Genomic DNA, 22,328 nt, shown 5'->3' with positions numbered 1-22,328 from the left:
GTTTGCAAAGGCCAAACATGGTCCTTAAATCAAATACTACAAAGCCACCATTGCTATCAGTGAAAATACATTAACATCAATTTTACACATCTGTCCGTATCACGTTTGCAGATATGAGAAAAGGTCCCTAACCACAGAACAGGAGGAAAACTGCTGAGGTGACTGTCATTTCTATTAACAACATTAGAACTCAGACCCAAGGGGTTACATAGACCTGGGTTTACTCTTCACAAATACCACCCCAGCTCAAGACCCAACCCCTCCACACACACACACACACACACACACAAAAAAAAAAGCTAAAAAACAAATAAATCAACCACCCAGCCCACAAAAATGAAACAGACAGAGCCCAGGTGGTTAACCAGCGTTTTGGGCTATTACAGGAGGATTCCATTTGCAGCTCTGAGATAAGGGCAGATCAGCAATATAACACTGAGTCCAAGTGACTACCCTAAGTTACCGTTCTATGAATAGAAATGAGTGCTCCAGATCAGGCAGCCTCTGATATTTTTAACAGTGTCTTTGTCTTAAACTTCCAAGGTCTGAAGACGGTCTTCAGCTACAGCATTCCCAATAATGCTGCAACGGATGGAAGTAACACGCCTCTAGCACACAAGTGTTTCAAAATGGGATTTCTAAGCTCTTTAAAAATTCTGGGGTGAAAAAGCACACCAATGCTTTCACTGACAGTCCTTGTACTGCCTGCAGAGGGAGAGAGATAGGGAAGAACAAATGTTGCTCTGTAAGGAACCCGCCACACTGCTTTTAGTGGATCCCGAGTTGGAGCAGCTCTCCAAAAAAACCTCTCCTATCCAGGGATTTGATTTATCTACAGGACTCGGTCCTTGCCATGCATTCAACATCAGCCATATGCATCTATTTTTCTGATTGAGAGCAAACTCACATACTCACTGGTTGGATAATTATCAGCTCACCTACAAGTCGTGATTAGATTTCTAAATCTAACTTGCAGCAACTAAATCACCAGGGTAAATGATTTGAAAAACAAGCATCCTATTAGTGCTGTAAACCATTTAGCTGACTGGCACATCGTTAAAGCATTTTGCATAACTCTAATTCTTTGAAAGCAGCCCTTCCTACAAGAAGCTACCACTTGGCAGAATGTTAAGCCCTTCTGCTTTGCCTTGGGCTGTTAGCTAACTAAATGATCATTAATTCTTTGGAAATAACAAATACCTCAGAGACTGCCACTTTAATGTTGAAGGCAATCTATTTTAGTAGAAGGAATGCAGAGAAATGCGATGCCAGTTTTCTGTAGTGTATTAATATTTCTAATAATCTTGAACACACATTTTAGTATGGTAGACCGGGCCAGGATTTTAAAATCAGTAATATCTGTTCAGTCGCCATGTATTTACTCAAGCATCTGCTAGAGAACAGTCTCTAACCTCGGATCACTGCTCTTCACCATCTGCCCCTCATCCAGCGCCCCAGTGCTGATCCAACACCCCTGAAGACATTTCCACAGTCTTCAAAACACATGTCCATCAGCACAAAATTGGGAGTGACCGAGCCTAAGATGTGCTATATATAATGGCTATAATATAGCTTATAATATAAGCATCATTTTGAGGGAGTTTGCTCTGGGGTCAGGGCATGGCTGCGCAGGGAAAGATCATCTTTCTCCCAGCTCCTTGCTGCATGAAGAGTCAGGATTTAACCTTTCCCAATTTGAAATGGGTTCCCAAATACTGACAATTAAAATCCTTTTTGGGAGCTACCCAAACAGAAACCTCTACTTTTCTTGACTAATAGCACTCATGACTTACATGAATTTCACATTAAGATAAATACTTAAAGATACCATGATATGTCAAATTCACAAGCACTACTTGCCTTGTTAAAGTGAGACCAGAGTGGCACAGGAACAGTTTGCCTCTGTCTTTTCTCATTAGAGCCAGATTTTTTTGTTACATGTCACATCCACTCACTGGAGAGATGATGCCTCAGTAGCTAAGAGTTGATACAGTCAATTCCTTGAAAGTCACTCACTGCTCATCAGCCTCCTTTGCTCCTGTTGGCTAATAAAATATGGCAGCAAAGAAACAAGCATAATTTTCCAGCAAGTTGGCTGCACTTCTCATTCATACAGTCCTGCTGTGCACTTTCAGAGAGGTTCTTAAACAACATCAGACGTTGCTGATGTCTAAAAGGTGATTTGACAAAGACAGTCTGACCTTTCCTGGAGAATTAAACCACCCTTGATCAGGCTGTATCAGCTCAGGAGATATGATCCAGATCCTCTGCAGGACTCTCAGCTCCACCATGGCAGCACTGGAGCGAGGACTTTCCTTATCTTCCTGCAGGTGCAGGTGTGTCTGAGGGAAGGATGAAAAGCTTTTTTTCACTCTATTTTCCCTAATTTGGTTCCTCCTCTGCTGGTTATTACACAATGAATCTCACCTTGCCTTCTGTGGGTTAGAATGCAGAGCAGCTGGGTTCATGCTAAGTTAAAGAGCACCCCCCAAGTTTGGTGCTGCCTCTGTGGAAAACTCCAGGACGGGACCTTTTGCTACCCAAAATGAGTGCTGAGCTGCAGGTGTTTGGCTACTGACTCTAATGGAGCTTGTTTTCCCAGGTGGCCTCATCTCACTCACTCGGACACCACTGATGCTGCTCTGTGATCGTGAAATGGATTAAACATAACAGAAGGAAATATATGGAGACATGAAACAATCTGTTCTCTGCCCCCCGACAACTCCACAGAGTTGCAAAGTTAGAAATTCAGCACTTGCGTGAAACATGCAGTTTTCTATGAAAGCATAACAACTATTTTTACCAGTGTCATAAACTATTCAAAACAATATGGATTACCACCAAATCCCTTTACAGTTCTGTTCTCTGAAGTGCCAAGTCTCCAAGGAGACACACAAACCACATTATCTACCACTTTCATGCAAAACACTGGAAAATAGATGCCAGGGAAGAGAACAGAAACTGTGTAATTAACAGTCACTGTGAAGTAAATGGGAGAAAAAATTAAATGAGGGATGGTGGCTGCAAAAAGGGAGGGGGGTAGTCAAAGTTTCCACTTTGTTTTGGAATAAAGCAGCAGCTTTTTATTTATAGGAAAAGATTGTGCCTCATGCTGAGCTAACCTGAAGGTTGTGATTAGCCCCGCTGATGTCAAGGGGATTTTCTTCAGTAAGTGGCCTGACTTGCCCAAGTAGAGATGCCTGGGAGCGGTGCAAAGTGTCTGGGCAGGCAGGGCACCTTTCAGAGCACTGGAAACCCTTAGGAATTAGCAGGCTGCTCCCCACAGGCCCCTGGCCCACGCACCCGCTCACTGAACCTACCTGGAGTTTTTGGTACGTGAATTATCTCTGTAAATCCAACCCTGCAGGATTCTGCCGCAGCGATAGAATCCAATCTCTTACAGGGCCAAGGAGGAAACCCTTCCACAAAGCAGCGATGCAAAGTAGGGCATCGGCAACCACCAACCTCCAAGAATTACCCTACTAAATCTCTGCATTTCCCAAACCACTAAACAGGCACAAACCCCCATGCGTGCAATGCCTCCTCCTCCTCATTGTCCGGAAAAATAACGTGGGAACGCAGTTCTCCCTAAATTACGATGGTAGGGGATATATCTCTTTTCACGATCTGTCAGAGCGTAATATACATGACAAACGATATTGTGGCTGCTTGTAAGGGGCTTAGAAAAGAGTTAGTGGCTAAGATTATCCCGCGGGATTCTGACTTCTGCCTTTGTGGAGCCTAACAGGGTTAGGCAGCACGGCCCCTCCGCCCGTCACAGCGATGACGGCCGCACAATGCGCGCGATGACACCAAGGGGGAGATTTGCACACTGAAACAAACTGGGACAACTGAAACAAAAGCCCCAAAAATCAGCAGACACCTGCGGAAACGCTGCCTAACACATTTTTCTAAAACCATATGTGATAGATGTGATGAGATTTGATTTTGTTTTCCTAAGTGTTGGGAAAGAGAAGCTTCTTCATTTAAAAAGACACAGTGAAAGCCTTCCACAAAGCCAACAATGTCCTTTCTTAGACATGGAGGAGAATATCTACGTACTAGTATTCACTAGGCCAGAAGAAGAGTACCTGTCTATTTTCCAGCTGTTATCTGTAGCATGGCCTTATTGCAAAAGGCTACTCTGCATTTTGTTCATCCTACTATAGCATTAAATTGAGTAATGCTTATGTAACAGGGGATTAAAAAAAAAAAAAAAGGAATCTATATATAGAAATACTGGCAATCTATTCAGCACACATAATTAAAGGACTAATAGTCCAACCCTCTAAATCCATGTCTCACAGCATTTAAAAGCTGAGTTCTCCTTCAGGAGAACGCAGGCAGGATCCTGCCGTCTCCTGCCGGAGCGGCTTCTCTCCCCGCCAGGGGAAGCGGGAAAAGGAAACGTGTCCCCAAGCCATGCGAGGCTGGCGGGGGGTGGGAGAGCAGCTCGGAATGTTGGCTTCCCTTGGGATGTGCCTCTGGATCAACACGGACCAAGAGCATCCCGGGCTCAAGGACCCCAAAGGGCTGAGACACGGAGCAGCTTCTGGAGCGACTGTGGCTCCTTCTGTCCACTAGGAGCTATTCTGAAATTGTCTCTTTTCCCTCAAAACCACCCAAACAAACTGCAGCCGTGAACAAGCAAGCAACAGCCTCTGGAAACCTCCTGGCTCCAAGCCGCAGGGGAAGCAGCCCTCCCTTCCCAGATCCTCGTGTCCACCAGGAACACCCCGAGCCCTTTCCCAGAAAAAACTCTTGCCCCCTCCAGCTCTGCTGCCCCAGAATCGAAAAGGGAGGACCAGTCTCCCAAATTTTTCCTTTCCCTGAACATTAATATCAATGCTTGGAAATTGCGAGGCACCGTTGCGGCTCCGTCCCTGATCCTTATCTGGGCTGAAGTTAAGCAAAAAACATTTGCACTTCTCACTGTGAAAGGCCCTGCGAGCCGGCTGGGGAGAAGCACCAAGGGGGAACTTTCCCATTACTCCAGAGCGAGGATTATACAGATGGGACTGTAAATAATATCAGAGCTATTGAAATGTCCTGACAGGACAGTAAGATTTATTTCATAGTTTATCTGAACACTTCTGTGAGCGAGACGATGGAATAGAGCTTGAGCATTCAATTTAATCCCTTCCTCCCTTTTTTATCGAGTCAGGAGATGTTTAAAGAAATTTATGTAGCTGTTTGAAAGTCAGAATTTTTAATAAGTGACATAGAAAAAGAGATTAGAGTGAGGAAAAGATGCAGGTAGCACAATACTGTACATAAGGCAAAAATGGCTTTGCAACGACTTTTCCTATGAAGGTGGAGGGACAGATGATATTATATTTTGTGATTTATCCATTCAGTCCTCTAACTTATCATCTATTTGACTAGAGGAGGAAGGAAGAACCAGTTGGGACCGGGACAGGCTGGGAGCCGCACTGTGGAAATGCAGTATATGGGCACGAAGCTTCCTGGGGGCAGGCCCTATACAGGAATATATATGTGTGAGATGGTGCCTGGGCACAGTCAGACAGACTCTACCACCTTGTGTGAAAGCAGAATTCATGTGAACATGTGAACAGGAGAATGTTCCTGCTAGTAGCAGTTTTATCCACAACTTGGCTAAGGCCAGTGTCTCACCTTCAACCTTGGATCCTCAGCCGAAACGAGGCGGGGAGCAGAGCTGCTCCGGGCGGCGCGAGCGCCTACGCAACACGCTCCAGAACTGCGGGAACCTCCACTGGAAAGAAGCTTCTCACTCCGAATCCCGACTCGTTTTCCCTAGTGTAGGAGACCATTTGGAAACACCTAAGAAGCCAAGTTCGCAGGATCTCCCCTTGTTCAGATCTGCTGTTGATATCCTAAGTAAAAATTCATCTCATATTTCAAAAAAAGGAGAATTTGGATTTAAATCCCATGTAACTGTAGTTTTAAATCCTCACTTGTAAACAAAACACCATATTTATGCAGAAATCTGTTTCGAAGCCTCTTCCAAGCTTCTACATGAAGCAGAAACAACAATAACTCATCTCTAAAAGACAGCTGAAATATGCACTGCTTTGCATTGTTTTAATATTGTGCACATGGGATTGGGGAAGAGAATTAAGTGCCTTATGCTGCCTGGTTGTATGTATCAGATGGATAACAATAAAATAGAAAACATAAAATCATTTAGAACCCTTTTAGGACCATATGCTCAACTTCACAGGCAATAATCAACTATAATACTTCATGATTCAAGGCAAAAAACTGGGAAGATAATCCGCACTCGGTATAAAGGCGGTTACATAATACAGCCACACAAAACTCTTGCTGCCCTATTTGCAGAGCTGCTTTGAGCATTCCTGAAAACACACAAAGATATCCAGACCCATCCCTTTACATATACCCAATACGGATTAATTTAAACAGTCACACATACTTGCCAATAAATAAATAATAGAGAGAGGAAAAAGCCCTTAAAAGGGTCTGCTGTGAATTTCAGAGTAATCCTGGCAGGTTTCAGGGAATATAAATGTGGCACGGCTGCCAACATTTGAATGTAATTGAAGGAAATTATTCAGACTTTAATAAAACATATACATCTGAGTAAATGGCCAGGAGAAGTAAAATATCCTATTTACTTGTCTCCTTTTCAGGACAGATCTCCCGGGGCTGGATGTTAGGGAGAGCCATTTCTTAAGCCTCTCACTTTTTTCTTCAGGTCCTTTCTCCTCCACCAGGACCTTTTTGTCCTGCTTTTTTTCTCTGGCAGGCACATCGCCTTTCTGTAGCTTTCTGCTCGTCCCTGCTCATCTTTCTCCTGCTCCTTCCCGATGGCTTTTCCCTTCCTCCTCTCCAGCCCTTACCCCATCCCTTCTTGGATCTCCTAATCCCTCGCCTCTCTCCCCACATCCCTTCATTCTCATTTCTCATTCTCTCTCTCTTTCAGGGCACTCAGCTGGGGTGGAAGCCTTGGGAGCCCCTGCCACAGGCAGCTCATAACGTTGCCAACTTTGGCATTTTCCAAAGGTCCTCGAATAGCTGACATGTTAATATTGCTCTGACTCCACTGCGCCGCTGGCTTTGCATCCAAACGAGTGAGTCTCTGGATTTGGGAGACAGGCAGCAAACATTTCAGGATAATCTCCTACTGCCTCCTGCCCATTTCCTGATTTTAAAAACATCTTACACCACTGTTTTAACAGTTAGCACTAGTAACTTGCTGTGTGGATCAAGGCTTGTTTATTCTCCGATTAGTGTGAGGAAACACTGACAACTAATATAGATAAATGCCAGAAGCAAGTAAGCTGGGCCATAGTCAGGAAGGACTCTGAAGAACAAAGGTTCTTTTGGGTGGAAGAATTCCATTAAAACATATGATTTATGGCCAAGATAGCAATGGATGTGGGATGTTCTGGGTCTATATAAAAACATAACTGCTTTAATTTATAGAGATCCTTGACACGGCAACTTGGCCATAATAAATTATCCCTTTTGTCTGACTGGCCAGTGATTCTGCACTGCGGGGAAAGGATGAGCTGTTTGAAGACAACAACAGCTCTCCTAAAGTTTGCATCATTTTCTCCATCTGATGTGAATTCTGCAAATTGCTAGAGTGCTGCTTGGAAAGGCAGCAACTCATGTTGGGCACAGTCCACCTGATGCCAATAAAACTGGGTCATTAGAAGTCTCTGGATAGAATTCTAGATCCAGATTTGCTGATTTCCTTGGCAGTTTGCCCTAGCACTGGCAATTGGAGCAAGCATATATAACAAAAAGTGCCACAGCCTAAAACACAACAATTAAAAGTGAAGTGAATATATCAGTTCTTGGTACAGGAACTCATCTTCCAGTAAAACAGACCAAGTGTGAGGTTACCAAACAAGATAGGGTTTTACATGTTCCCCATCAAACCATGAGATTTCTATATTATTTCTTTTCTTGTAAGAGGAAGAATCAGTCTATGCACCTCTATTTCCTTTATTTCCTTCGGAATAGCTCCAACAAAATTTTCTTTTCAGACTCCTTCCTTCATAAAATATAGAACTGAAAAAAAAGCAGGTTATTCTGAACACTAGAAACAGCTCACTTTCACAGTCTATTTTCCTCCTCTACATTAAAATGATCCAAAACGGAATTTGCTACCAGAAAATCAGGCCTAACTGCATTACACAACAACAACTTCTGGAATCTAATCCCTCTTTGCAGGCGTTTAGGCATATGTAACTAGAGCTCAGCTCTTTATTTATAGAGAAATAAAAACAGAAATTGAGTCCGCACATAAAAAGCAAGCATAATCTGGTATTTGTTTTGTGTAAACCCAGACCATCAAAGGAGGTTATTAAAGCTATATATTACCTCAGAATTTCCACATACAAACATAGACAATCGATGCTAAGAACAAGAAAGCATCTTGGAATATAAAATACTTTTATATCAACATAACAATATACCAGGGATTGCACCTGCAGAACTATTTCAAAAGAGCAGAATATTAATTCACACCTTTGCTGCACAGATCTGTCTCCACCTCTCAAACACGCTCAGGTTTGACCAGCTAGTAGAAAGAGGAAGTTTAAGACATTTTAGTCTGCGTTCATCTGTCTCCCCTTGTAATGGAGACAAGGGCTCTCCCTTATTAGATCTCAAAATCCCCTCTATGTGGAAGTCACAGACTAAGCTACTTAGCATTGGGGTGAAAAGCAAGATGCAGTTCCCACCTCTTCTGATCTTCCCCATTCCCTCAGCCCTTTTTATGAGCCTTTCTTGAATGCTCTCCATCTACTCAGCTTCCTCAGAGTGGGAGCAGCCAGGACTGGAAACCACATTCCTGCAGGGATCCCACCAAGTTGTCAGATACAAAAATCCTATTTCCGCACATGTACGAGGGCACTTTTCAGGGGCTATTTCAGTCCTCGTGGTCACAGTGCCACTCCTGAAGCATCTCCCAGGCAGCAGCTCGTGTCCTTACAGGCACAGCTGATAGAACTGCTCTGAAGTGCCTGTTGTTTGGTGCATTCATGCTAAGCCCAAAACCTTTGCTATTTCAGTGGTAACTCTGCAGCAAAGCCTCCACTGATATGGATTTTTGAGGCTTTTACAAAGCATTCTGTGAATCCTCTCAATTCTTATTTACATTTCACAAACTGATTTGCCATCTCGTTTTTGTCAACACTCAATGTGGCTTCTTTAAAGCTGCTTTTACTCATTTGCATCTTGCCCTAGGTGAGAAAACTACAACCTTTCAAGGACACTGATAGCAAAAAGGATATTGCAATGCAAAAAAAAGGGGCCTCGTGCCATTAACCGTTCGGAAGACTCGTCTTGGCAGAGCGGTGACAGGGTCCTTCCCTTTTGTCCTCCTTGGTCCCAAGCGCTTCCAGCCACCAGGCTCCTCTTGGTGGCAGAGGAGCTGGGGTGAGACAAGCACGAGGCAGCCCTGGACACTCCAGCAGAGCCAAGAGCTGCCAGCAGCCAACGCCGGGGAGGAGAGGGGGACCCCTCAAACCCAGCGGGGCCGGCGTCCAGCAGCTCCCAAGCATTTCACCATAACGAGACCAAACAGCACGACGGAGATTTGCCATAAAATCAGCAACCGGGGCCATGGGAGCAGCGTGCGAAGACTGTGGCTTTGAACCTCCTCCTCTCCCGCTGCCTGGCTTGTCCGTGCTCCTAAGGAGCAGCGGAGGCGTGAGGCTGTCCCGGGAACGCCGTCCTCCCTCGGCATCACCCGGGGGGAGCAGAGATAGCCCCGGGCCCCAGCGCACAGGCACGGAGACCGAGCGCGGAAGGGATCCCGGGAAGGGACCTGGAAAGGCGCAGAGAGCACAGCCTAGGGAGGAAGGGCAGACACGGCAACACTGGGACAGCGTCCGTGACAAATACAGCCCATCGGTGACAGTTCTCCTGTTTAGGGGGCACTCACCGGTTCCGGCTTTCTACACATCACGTGGAATCAAGATTGCCAAATCACAGGTGTCAAACAGGGGCAGCTCTGAGTGCTCCCACCTATCGCTCTCTGCCTGTCAAGACGAAGCTCATGCACACAACCCTTTAAGGGAATATAGGGATATTAGAGGGGTGTTCTAATGCAGACAGAAGGTGATTCCCAGATGGCCACCACGGGAAGGAAATTCGGTACAAGGAAAGAGCTTCCCAGCAGCAATTTAGCAGAGACCCAGCAAATGGCCTATCCCCTTCCAAGGGGACAAGAACGAACAGTCCTAAAAATAAATAAATGAAAAAAAAAAAAAGTAAAAATAAGAGAAAAATCACTGAATCCGATGGTAGAATTGTGTTTTCTTTTTGCAAACATCAGAGAAGCATTCATTCATATTCTGAATAGGAAAAGGCAACTGAAACAGGTGGTCTATTACTAGATCCATTAAACAAGAGATTTATGCATTACATATCCATCTTGAGGCAATTAGGATGATCATTTCTTTTCCTCTTTTATGGCTTCATTGAAAACTTCTGGCAATAAAGCAATTAAAAAGTAACTATCCAAGCATTTATCCATGATATCAAAGACAACCAGTCTTCCTCTTTATCAGAAAGAAGCTGCTTCACTTTCCATCCTCAAAATGTACATATTTAAAGGCAACATTTACTGCTAAGACAGTGACATAAAGGTGTCATTGCCTAAAGTCTGAATGCTGAATTACAGGGCAGCTATTTGCTAAATCACTGTTTATTTTCTTTTTTGGAAAATGAAATCATTCTTTTAGGCTTGACTGTAATGCAATATGACACAGGAACCACAAGCAGAAAAACAAGGTTGCCATAAAATCCACTCCTTGAAGGAGCAGCCTTGCTTCACGTGCCATGGGAGAACCTGCGGCTTTGGGTTTCTGCAGACACTGTCCTGACAGGTGAACACAAGGAATAATGATTTTCTACAAGGAATAATGTTTTTCAAAACTCAGCTCAACCTCTCCCATGGAGCTAGTCAGATGCTAAAGCATAGAAGAGGACTGCAACAACAAGATGCAGGTGCCTTGCTTGAAGTGGGAAGTCAGAGCGCCAACATAGGCTGCCAAGCCCCAGGCTCCTTTTCCCTGAGGAAACGTGACAAAAAAATGGCATTGCGCTAAAGGAAAAAGACTGGAGCCCTCATAATCTCCAAAAACTGTCTGAATTTGTAGATTTGAGGGGACTATAAATGATTAAATCCCTCTCACCATACTTTCTTATAATGATACACATTAATGTAAAAAATCAAAAAGATCACAAGGGTACATAAGAAGCAAACAGCTACCAAATGACATTTGAATCCACGATCAAATTAATAAAGTTAATTGCAGTTAAATGGTCTAGAAAAAATACAGGTGGAGAAGATGAAATCCATTGCCAGATTCACCAATAACTTTGTTTTTTAATGCAAACTAATAATCTTTTTTAAATCACATGGAGGATCCTGCCCCGGGAAGGGTCTGGAGAGGCCAGCCAGACTATCCCTAACACCAGGGCTTTTCTGCTCTTACTCGGCCAGCAACACTTGGATCCTTTTTGCTGCTGCCACCCTGAGTAAGTGATTATACCCTTGCACAGCAGAGCTGACTAATGAGAGTTGGGATGCTGCAGATAGCTGGAAATCCATTAACATGGGCACTGTGGGGTAGGGGAACTTTCTGAAGTGTGATTCTGACGGCGTGCTTCTGGATAGAAGCCTAAACTGTGAGCTGAGTTAACTCCACAGGCACAAGAAAGGAAAGGCAAAACACCCCCCAGTCTGATATGCAAGTCAGCCTAGTGATTTCTGGAGACTGAACTCATGGCTTCTGAAGCCCAGTAATTCTACACAGACTAAAAAGCAGTGGGACCAGCCACATAATAATCTGTGGATTTACCCAAGCTACTAACAGTGGCATCTGTAAACCACCCTACAGCACTCACTTTAGAGTGACAGCAGGACACACACTGCCAAGACAGTGCTTGGCCTTGCTCCAGCCTACACGGGATAAGTTTAAGTAAGTTCTGGAGACCATGCAGCAATTTGTGAATGATGGATGAAGTGAGAAATCCCTGCTCCGTGCCCAGAGCATAGCAGAGCCCCGTCCGGGCTGCATCACTTGCTTTCCAGGCACTCGGAATGCAACTTCAGTGAGACACATTCAGGAAATCCCAGGGAGCCCTGATGTTTCAAAAATAAAAACAGAACATTGCAATTTTGCCCCAGTACTTCAGCGGATTTTATTCAATTTTAATTTTATTTTTGCCTACCTCTATCCAGTGACCTGCCTTGTCACAACGTATTATGAACTCAAGACATAGACCTCTGCAACTGCTCATCATGCAGTTACAGAACAACTCTAAAGGTCTGGTTGTGCCTTCCCTCACTAAGCAGATAATATCCAAGCAGTGAAAATGCTCTTATTTGAAAGTGTAGTTAATGAAAAAATACTGAATAATCAACTCTATCACATTTATTAACCAGGGGTCACAGAACCACATATTGTTATCCCAGCACGCTGGGTGGGCCGATTTCTGCACAACATAAATCAAGCCACAGTAGCTTGGATCGGCTTCCACTGATCCGACTTGTCATTCATAATCTGCCAGGGCATGGAAGATTTGGGAAATGTGTCTCACCAACATGCAACACAAGTTGAACTTTGCAGGAGATTCTAGTAAAGCCAAGTCGCAGCTTTGCTTTTGCTTGTTCCCTAGTAATATTATTATGCTGTACAAGGTTAGTGCAGAGCAAACGATCATGAGCTTTACTACTCCTGAAAGGCTAAAATTGCCTAAATCTTGCTATTTTCTTGCCTTGTCTCTCTGGTTCTTCACTCCTGCCCACTTGTTGGTATCATTAATTTATTATTACTTCTAATAACCATGTAGCAGACAACATATTACTCACTACTTATGTGGGCAGAGGTCAGAAGAGTTGCTTTATTTCTGTCCAAGTACAATGGCCTCTAGTTGTAAATCCATTAGGAATGTTTAATAAGAAAAACAATAAAATAGTTTAATAACTGTATCCACTTCAAATGCAGCTGTATGGTTAGGAGCAGGGCACAAAAGGAGGAGCAAAAGATTATCTCAGTCTCCACTATTACTCCCACTAGGCTGTCTTCTGCAAAGAGAAGGCAGGATATTATTTAGAGATTACATAGTGTAATATACTTCTATTTACTCCTTCATGAGTACTGTAAGGGTGCTGGGCACAGCTATAGGACTTTACATGGGGGCAGAATTTGCTGCTAGATGCAAATTCCACTTAAAACTAGAAAATTTTACCAAGGAAGAACACGGAAATTAGTAAATCTATCCTGACATTCATGTGCCAGGCTCAGCTCAAAAACCCACAGGCAACCAGTGCCGGGTAGGCGCTTAGTGCGGAGCAAACATGAGATGAGAGATCTGCAGGAACCAACTGTCCAGACTCGTTTCAGCTGACACGGGGCTCTAAGGAAGGTGTTTCTGTTAAGACAAAAGCTCCTCTAGAGCATACGACCCACATCCAACCCGTGAAAGCATCTGGGCATTTTTTTACATTGCTCATCTTGACCCAACATTACAGGGAGAGCCACCCAATTCTGCAACTGTGGCAGTGCCCCTGGGGCTACACTGACCCATCACTGCATAACACTTCAGCCCACAGGGTATTTTAATACCACCCAACTCTAAAAATGCTCCTACTTTTCACGTACATACCAAAAGCCCGACTGCTGCGTTTGCATGGAAGGGAGGGCTGGACTATTTCCCACCAGACTTTCTGTTTTCCTTCAATTCCCTCATGAAGGATATCAAGGGTCGAGAGCAGAGTGGATAATTCCCATCTCTGGGTGGGAAACGAATCAGACAAGTTAGGCAACAGAGGCTGGCACTGATTAAGAAGGATGCTATATTCAGGTAGACGACTGGCCAGAAACAGATGCTCTTTGTGGGCATAACTGAGCATTAACAAATTGGCTGTTTATTAAACAGGTGTTTGTGGGGACTCACGTGTCCGACGCTGCAGATGTGGCAATCTGCTGAGCGATGGAGTTGGAGAGTATCAGTTTCCTTCCCAGTTACACTTATGCTTCAACTGATTTGATGAAGGAACTAAATTAGATTCAATAGAGTCAGCATCAGCTTTGAAAACTGGTGATTTCAATCAGGGATATAGCAAGGAAATACAAGTTTTTATACATGCCAGCTGTTCTGCTGCCCACTTTTGAACTCACAATCATCCATTATTGTCTGATTTTAAAAAATCTGGTAAAAAAATGTTTTTCAGGATTCTATTAAAAAAAAAAAACCCTTCAAGAATTTCCAGAGATACCAAATAAAACCCTCTGAATACCACCAAAAATGGCAATGCCAAAATCAAAATCAATACTCCGCTTGCTCTTTGGTGAAAGACAATACCAGGGGAGCAACTGCATCCCAGAGTGACACCCTGCCAGTGACAGGGCAGCAACCAGGCTGGGTCACCATCGAGATCATCCTTCTTTCCTCCAGGAGACATCCTATTTGCTTCCAATCCGTGGGGAACTTCAGTGATGGGGAGATCCAAAACAGCTTTCTTCAAAGTGCCTCCTGCTTGTTTCATAAGGAAAAATGATGAATTACCTTGGGCACCTCAGTGCTGTTTAAGCACCCTCAATTCTCCCCACTCGTCCTTTAATCCTTGCTGTGACAATGCCAACACATGCCCGTATTTCTGAGGAGAGCTCCCAAAACTTTCAGTGATATCTCTGATGCACCTCTGAGACTGCTAAGGAGGATCACTGTCCCAAAATTTAAAAAAGTAATTGCCACAGACATTCCCCAAAGCCTTCTTAATCATGAGATTTCTGAAATTTTAATTAATGTGGACTTAGAAACAAGATGAATCTCCAAAGGGGACTTCATTGCTTGAGATTACAGGTAAATACACATGGAAACAGCATTACAGGAGACAAGTCAATGACATGTACTCACATTTATGAGTTATTTGCAGGGTCATAAGCCTTAGATAACACAGGAAAAGCAAAATGGAAGGTCTCCAGGTTCCTTACAAAAATGGTTTTGTAAACGCATTGAAAAACACCCACTTCATCACTGGTGCAAAACATGATACATGACAGGTGTGAAAAACGCACCTAGTAGGAATTCAGCACAAAAAAAGATATTTCCAGGGAGGAAATATTGGTGTCTCTTCTAAAAAGCTACTCTAAAATAACCTCAGACTATCAGGCCTGTTATTACACACTGGATGCTGCAATTTACCTGAGAATTTCCTACTCATTTTACAGCAAAACTATGGTGCATAATCGATTGAATGCCTGCTGGAAATTTTAGCATCTGAATTTAGCAGCTTTGTGTGTTAGGAGACACTTTTTTAACAAAATAGAAGTCAGGCTTCAAGGGGACACGCCGGGTCACACGATACTTGGGTTGGAAATTTGGAAGCTGGGCCCAGCCGCGTGTCTGCTCGCACCCAGCGGCTCCAGTGCGGAGCATCCCTCCTCGGAGGCAGCATGTCCGACACTGGAGAGCTCCTTGGTCTCTCCTGCCTTCCCTTTTCCACATGATATTTCAAGATGCTGAACAGCAACCCTAAACGGGCGTTCTTGATAACAATCTTCAGTAAAGTTGATTTCCTACTGCTAACACTGTAGCCTCTGCAACTTAGCCTCCAAAGCGAGCAAAGCATGAAAGGCAGATGAATCCAGATACATTTAAACCACCAACATCCACTATACGCAAATAAAACCCCTCTGCTTACTCTAGTTCTCTTATGCATTCATTGTAGATGGGTAAACGCTCAAATCTTCCAGCAATGAAGCTTTCTGCCTGGATAAGTTTATGAATATCAAGAACTTGAAAGATAGGCAGCAGAATATCTTCTATAAATTTGATTTTGAATTCATCAATTTAGATCAGGAAATCATTAAAAAGAGTTAACAGTAATGCAATCAGGAACCAGAAGGCTTCATTTGATCAGACTGGCCAATCAAAGCCCTTTTACTTCTCAAATCCCCTACAGCCAGGGCTCAGCAACAAACTATTCAAAATGTTGTGTCAAGCCAAGAACCATTTCCAAGACGTATTTGAATAATTCAGGAAGAAAGATCCATGCAGACAGCCTTCCCCTTCAGAAAGGGAGGTAAAATTCACTGAATAAATTATTTGCCATTAATTAATTATTCACTCAGCTGTAGTCACTAGCAGTGAAACAGCATTTTTTTTCCAAAAACAAATGTCTGTATCTTTTTAAGTAAAGCATTTAAATGCTGCACTCAAACCACCCAGTTCAGAGAAGTCTTGCAAACACTTTAAGTTAGCAAAGAATTACATAAAACCAGAGCAGTAAAGCATGTAGTGCTATTTGCAAACTACATAATTGAGTCACTAGCAGGGGTGTATGCAGTTCATTTAGATTTAAGATTCTACTAGATTTAAAATGATATTTATTTATGTATTTTAATTAATACACTGGGCAAGTCTACCAGCAAAATTTGTATTTCAGCAATAAAGAGCATTGCTCAAAGAGCTGCATGTAACTCTACACACTTGAATAAGCACCAAAGAAATCTCAGGGGACATTTTCATGGCTAATCTTATCCACTTCTCATGGGACTGGAGCCAACTATGTTGAAACTGGTACACTTTGCATATAATATAAAGTAGATAACAAAAACAGAGCCAGTACTAGAACGGTATAATCATCATTTACTGTGAGGTTGGCTTGTTAAACCAAAAATATATGTTGGAAAACAGTGCGGTTCTAATGTCTTTCCATAGATCACTGCTTTATGTATTGCTGCTTCGCAGCTGCTTACGGGCACTGAGAAGTCAGGCACCAGGTGCTTTCCGCAGACAATAAAGGTATCTCTCCATTTCTAGAGAAATTTTACTTTGACCTTCTTTCATTTGGACTTCACTGGACGAAAGTGTCTAACATGAAAAGAGTAGATCAATCTAGGTGTAATGGTTACAGTTCAATTTCGTAATACAAGCTATTAGTTTATGTGAGATAGAAATATAGGCAAGAGTACTGAGAATGAAGTTAAGAGCAAAATTTATCAAAGAACAAATTAAATGAAGCAAAGATCCGGCAGGTGGAATTTTACTTCCTTTCTCAGAGGTAAGGACTACAACAGCTGGCCTGTGTTACGGCCAAGATCATGCCGCAAGTCTTCAGAAATAAAACTTACGGCATTTTTTTTGCTCTTCATTTTTTCGCACTGCTGCATTTGGAACAGGTTAGTAAGTAAAATTTTCCGTTACTCCTCAGCGAGGAATGAACGAGATCACGGGCCCGGTCACCGCAGCCCGTTGCCGCGGCGGCGACGCAGGCCCCGGCCTGCGCATTTCCCGCTCGCCGTCGGCGCGGCCATAAACAAGAGGCAGGGCCCAACAAATCACCAAACACTGAAAAGGTCACAGCAGCGCTGCCGGCCCGCGCTGCCCTGTGATTTACTGAATAGAGCAGGCATTTGCAGCCTCGTAACTCATTCATACGACAAACACTGTAGAACGAATGTAAAATGGCAGAACATGAATCCTTCCCAGTGACAGTGTTTCTAATAAGCATGAAAAATGGTGCAAACGTCGTTCATTTTATTACTGGCCTGTGGTTCTCTTCTGGTATATAAATACTGCCCAATTTCCAATGCACAGCGTCCTGTATCTGTTGATCAAATGCATCTGTGTTTGCACCTGGGCAGACCCTGGAAGGTGGAGGCTCAGGAAGAAGCGTCGGGCAGAGCTTCGTTTTAAGAGGATGGAGTCCTGGCCACGGTCACACAGGGAAACCAGAGCAAAAAATACAGCTCTTCTTCAATACCCTGTATCCACATTCCTATCATGAGGCCATCTTTTCTACCTACAGCCCTCCAGGCTGTGCTTTGGTTTTCTGGAGATTAACTTTCTGGAGATGAACCAAGGCAGCAAATCTCCAGAGACACAGCACAGCCCGCTGAAGTGACACTGCGTATCCGTCAGAGATGGCTCGGTGCCAGGGAGGCACTGCAGATGTGCAGCACACAAAACCCTCACCAATTTCAGAGGTATTTTTATTTGTGCAAAATGACTTCAGCCATTCTCTGATCATAAGTTACCTGATGCCCTTGGATGAAGGCCTTTGCAGGCACATAAGGCAGCATGTACAGGGCACTGCTGCTTGCCTATTTTCTTGCAATAAAAAATAAAAATAAATTTTAAAAAGACAAAACACACAGTCTATCGAAAGCGCTGCTATTGCAAACCTGATCATAAGCTTCTCTATCTGACATCAAAGCCTGTTCATCCATAAAGACAGTGTCACCATGTCCTCAGCATATATATGATTCACCTAATATTCACTGTAATAAAATAAACAATAAGTAAGTTTTACAGGCGTACAAAAGAATTCAGAAAGTGCCAAATATCACTTCAAGATATTGGTGCCAATCACAGAGATCTCAATGGACATGAAAATCATGGACCAGCAGCCAGAGTTCCACTTTGTTTTCCAAGCCAGTTAAAATGAAGTGCGCAAATGAACCGTTCTCTGCTTCACTGACTGAAGTCTGGATGAACCCCACAAGCCAGAACACCTATTGCGGATCCACACCAGCCGCAGGGCTCCCGAGTGCAGGATTTCACCATTATCCCCCGCGAGAAGCAAGGGTATGAACACCACACCAAGTGAGCATCAAAGCACTAGCTGTAATACACTTAGGGTATTCAGGGAACTACTACTAAAGCTAAATGACAGACAAATTGTCGGTAATATTCCCTACAGATTAGCCAAAAATGATTGTAATAGATGCAAATCCTGCGTCCCCTCCTGCAAACACACAAGGCTGGGATCGCAGTGGAGCCCTGTGCTGCGGGGAGGAGGCAGGTCTCTGGCACGCACGAAGGTTGCATCTTCACTTCTCAATATACTCATGGAATTTGGTTTCCCAAACGACTCCTTCCAACCAGAGCTTCAAATAGGAAAGATCTCTCACTATTATTTACTATGTTTAATTTTTTATATATTTATATATTGTCATATACATCAATATAAGGTTGTATGTTCCCTTTCACTTGTTTTATAGTACCTCTATTGAGCTGCTTAATAACCAGTCCCAAGGAACTGCAATGTTAAATCTCCCAGAAACAATTTCTGAACAGCTCAACTATTAGAAAAAGGAGAAATCCACATAAACTACGTGTTTCTTCCCTGCATCGTTAGAAGCAGAAAAACTACCACGAAACCAGTGAAGAAAATCCCTTGCCATTTTCCTTGGTTAGAAAGTGAATTAACACAGATGTTTATTTTGTTTTTCTAAGCAACACTCATGCTACATTTTTAAGTAAATATCTGAAAACAAAGCTGGTAACCAGTTTAAAGACAAGTGGTACATAAATGATACATTCAATTAATATACAGAGAGATAGGCAGACATTCATTCTAATCTCACCTAGCTCAATAATCATAAGGAAAAGAGTAATTAAACATTGTAATTACTGTTATAAATGTTACAGAATTAATAGAACAGAAAATCTTAGCTCCTGTTTTGATAGGATGCTTCTAGGTGTTTGGATTCTCTGCAGAACATGTAACTGTAAAATAGCAGCCACAGGCTGGCAAGTTCAATGACTCTGGAAGCTACTTAATGCACACACTAGTGAGCTACAGCTCCTAAGAGATCCCAAGCGATCCCTGTTCACGGCTCTCCTTTCTCCCTTCCTTGAAGGCCCATGGCCCCACCGGGCTGGTTTTACACCAGCTCGGAGCTGCTGTGTGGGAACCGGCCGCTACCTGCGTGTAAATCAGACCTTGGCTCCTGGGTGCTGCTGGAATTGCACGGAGCAGCTCTCTCCGAGAAGGGCCCTCCCCTGCAAGAAGTGTAAAGACTGTAACAGATCTTTAGAATTTACTGCACAACAACGCAAAGAGCACAGGCTATACGTTCGACTGGGCTTTTCCAGATTGCTTTAGGAGTTCTGTAACCTCAGGGATAAGCTGCGAACAACTCACACCCACTTAGGTTAGGCAAGCAGTGAGCACTCCAGAAATAAGGATCTTGCCGTAACTACTTTGAGTCACACTGGCATTAAGCTTAATAAACTCATATTCAGGCCCTTACACATAAAACAAGCAACATTTTTTGAGTAGAAAAGCAAGGAATTAGGGTACAAAACTCTACTAATCCAACCTTAAGAGCCTTCTGTTAAAGCCAGAGCATCCCCTGGGCAGAACCAAGTGATCACCACGAGCAGCTAGGCTTCAGGTTGACCATATTTTTGCTCATATATTCAAATTTGGTTTTAATCTAGCAAAAAACTTCAGGGATAGCCTCTCCAGGAAGCAAATGCTATTATAAGATTAACATGATGTACTTGCAGAAAAATATTCTATATAAGAATAAAAGTTATTTTACAAAACCAGGATATACCAAGATTAAGTATGCTGTATATTATGCAGTTTAATGGTATTGCTCCCCCCTGCCCCAATGCTAATAACCATAAAACAAACAAAGTTCTGTGTGAAAAGGAAGCAGCAAATGAAAAATAAAAAAGCTATTTTCTAGGTCTACCCAGAGATGAGGTGATTATGTGACCTGGCAAAACATCTGTGGCAATGAAATTGTTTTGCGCTACTCCTCTAGTCCTCGGGGACGCTCTTTTGTCCTCTTGTCATCCCTCCTGCCGTGAGAGGCACACACGTTCTCTTCTCATCTCCATCTTTCTAGCACAAGTAAATACAGAAAACAAGAGGCAAATTCTAGTTTCTGCTTCTGTCTAACCTTGACGGAGTTGTCAGGATCTTTGTCAAATTCTAAAGAAAGAGGGAAAACACAAAAAAGTACACACCTGGCACCTAAGAGGACCAAGACAGGCTCTGGGCCACACTTGAAGCTTGAAGGGACCCTTTAATCTACTGGCAGCAAAAACTGTGCAAACCTATTTCCAGTTGAATCTTCTTATAGAAGGCGAGAGGTGAATGCTGAAGTCTGCAGTCATGTCAAATAAAAAGTTGTTCAAGTAGTTCAGCCTCTGCCTCATTCTAGGAAGGTGCCGCATTGCACCGTGCTAATCAGTAAGGATAAAGACAGTAAATACTGTTAATCTGCTGTGCTTATAGAGCAAAGACAGCCATTTCTTTAAAGATTAGTTTGCCAACAGAAGTCTAAAATAATCTCCTTAGAACAAGCAGATGCATTAAATGCCATTTCCTTGGTAGTTCAGCAGCACATTCATACTTGCACAGCCGCTGAAAAGAGCAGGCCCACCGGCTGATTTGACTGCGTGCAACCCTAGCAGGTAGGAACTTTGCCTGAGCTTCTAACAACGCGGAGCACAACTTCATCCTTCCAGAACCACGTGTTTTGCACGAGTTTTAAGTAAGTTTCAGAGCAGGTAGCCGTGCCCACGGCCGGCTACAGGAGCTCTCCCTCCACAACCCACTGCAGCCAAGAAGGGCCCTTCGCTACATAGCCCTTGCAGGGCCCGCAGGGCCCACAGGCCGAGGCTGCGCCGGGGCCTCCCCGAGACCTTTCTAGCTTCAGCTCTTTCACATTGAAAAGCAAAAGGGAAAAACAAGGAGTGATGTTATAGAAAGAAGTTCTGGGTCTTTCATAAACATTAATCTTGCCGCATCGTCTGAGCATGCTTTAGTAGCAATAACCAAACTTATTACCACATCAGAAAGAAGCGCCATATGTAAATGCCCTGATCCTAGGGGACACTAATGGATTCCATGCCAGGATATAAAGATTGAAGATTTATATTTGCCTCCAGAGATATTCCAAAATCCTATTACTGAAGCATTTCTCCAAGGAGAGGAAAGGCTTTGTTTGTTTTTATTTTTTTTTAATCAAGCCTCTTTTTAATCAGGCAGAGCAAAAAGTTTTCACGTAGGGAGAAAGAAGAAAGGCAGCACAAAAACAAGACAGCTCTAATGGAACAGGGGGGCTTGCAAGAGGAAAAGATGGAATAAAAATTCAGGAAACAAAGGTACGCACTCCCCAAGGACCTTTACCACACAGACACATGCGGGGACGGCTTGCTCCCAAAGGGAATCATTAGAAAGTTGGCTTTTAAAGATCTGGATTCTGCAACTGAACTCAGCCTTTTGGACTGATCCAAGGGGAGACGACTCTGCCTCTCTGCTGCCTGGGACAGGCTTTTGATTATGGGGCTTCGAGACCTGTTTTGTGTTTTCCTCTTTGAGGATCCACATGTGCCCTCAGCAACAGGCACGTGGGTCCTGTGGAGGGGAACGTGTGTGCGGGGCTGCGGGATTCACCCGGCACCGGCTGCGTCCTCCCCGCACGGCCCCGAGCGGCCCGGCCGTACGGGAGCGCTCCCTGAGCTCCCGTGTGCCTCGTACACTCGCCACAGCTCCATCTCATCCAAGAATTCCAGCCCTCATTTTTAAGCACTTCCTTAATTTAGAT

General features: G+C 43.6%; 1 protein-coding gene across 1 annotated transcript in view; it reads right to left on the bottom strand.

Moving 5' to 3' along the window:
- The window catches only part of IL1RAPL2 (interleukin 1 receptor accessory protein like 2), a 305,871-nt gene that overhangs the window by 64,509 nt on the left and 219,034 nt on the right, over positions 1-22,328 (bottom strand). The gene's annotated exons all lie outside the window — the stretch shown is intronic.

The sequence above is a fragment of the Tinamus guttatus genome, unplaced genomic scaffold, assembly GCF_059628265.1.
Source record: "Tinamus guttatus ecotype Peru unplaced genomic scaffold, ASM5962826v1 Tinamus_guttatus_pri_ptg000287l, whole genome shotgun sequence".
In the NCBI taxonomy this organism is placed as follows: Eukaryota; Metazoa; Chordata; class Aves; order Tinamiformes; family Tinamidae; genus Tinamus; species Tinamus guttatus.
Note: the sequence above shows the minus strand (reverse complement) of the source record. Positions and strands in the feature narration are given on the sequence as shown.